Source organism: Arachis ipaensis, chromosome B02 (genome assembly GCF_000816755.2).
Source record: "Arachis ipaensis cultivar K30076 chromosome B02, Araip1.1, whole genome shotgun sequence".
Classification (NCBI taxonomy): domain Eukaryota; kingdom Viridiplantae; phylum Streptophyta; class Magnoliopsida; order Fabales; family Fabaceae; genus Arachis; species Arachis ipaensis.
The window spans coordinates 28,799,394-28,800,383 of NC_029786.2; the positions used below are offsets into that span (position 1 = coordinate 28,799,394).

At 24.7% G+C, this 990-nt stretch overlaps 1 protein-coding gene across 1 annotated transcript in view; it reads right to left on the reverse strand.

The window, feature by feature from the left end:
* LOC107625194 (type I inositol polyphosphate 5-phosphatase 8-like) overlaps positions 1-990 on the reverse strand; it is an 8,081-nt gene that overhangs the window by 891 nt on the left and 6,200 nt on the right. The window lies entirely within an intron of this gene.

The window sequence follows — 990 nt, forward strand, 5'->3', positions numbered from 1 at the left end:
TTCAAAGGTTTTTTTTTTTTGAATTTTAAATATTTTTATTTTTTATTTTTGTATATTGCTATTTCATGTTTAATTATTAGTTGATTGTTGTTAGCAGAATAAATAGTGACTCTCAATACTATCATAATCCTTTCAACCTAAAATAATATAAAAGTAATAATAAAAAATCATAATCCTTATCTGTGTTCTCATTGGCAAACCCTACTCCCAAAATTGCAGCCATCATAAACTATGAAGCAATTTGGCTTATATTAATGTTGGTATGAATTCAAAAAATCAGGGTCGGTTCCTAACATGCATGACATTTACTTAACCCTTCTATATTCTAAAATGAAAACGAAATGTTTGATTAAAATAGAATATAATAGTAGTTACCATTAGCATGGATATTTATATATTAACTAATATGTGAAGGTTATGTATGTGCCTATCACGGTTGATATAAAGTATGCAATGCTCCCTCTTATCCCATCATTAACCATATTGGACTATTATCATAGAAGATTTGTCAATGATTTCAATTGTTTAATTCTCATTATCCTTAAGGTTAGTTGGTTATTAGGGTTGACTAATTATCATTAAAATATATATACAAATTAAACATACATAAACACATCATAGATTCGTATATAGGTGAACCCTTTTCAAACGCATCCGTGATACTACATTATAAAGGAAAAATAATAAACAATTAATGCATATGGAACCAGACCAAATGAAGATAATTAGTTTAATTAAGGGTAGCTAGCATGGTTTGGAATTATATGCAATTTGGGATTATATCCTATTATATTCCTAAGATTCATTATGCAAAACATATATACGACAGTGATAAAATATGCATACATGCTGATATTCGAAAATATTTGGTGATTAAAATAAATTAATTAAAAACAGTTAAAATTTATTTTATTTAATATTTAGTAATTATTATTATAATAATTAATAAATATTAAATAAGTCAATTTTTTTTTTTTTTGTTTCCTTAGT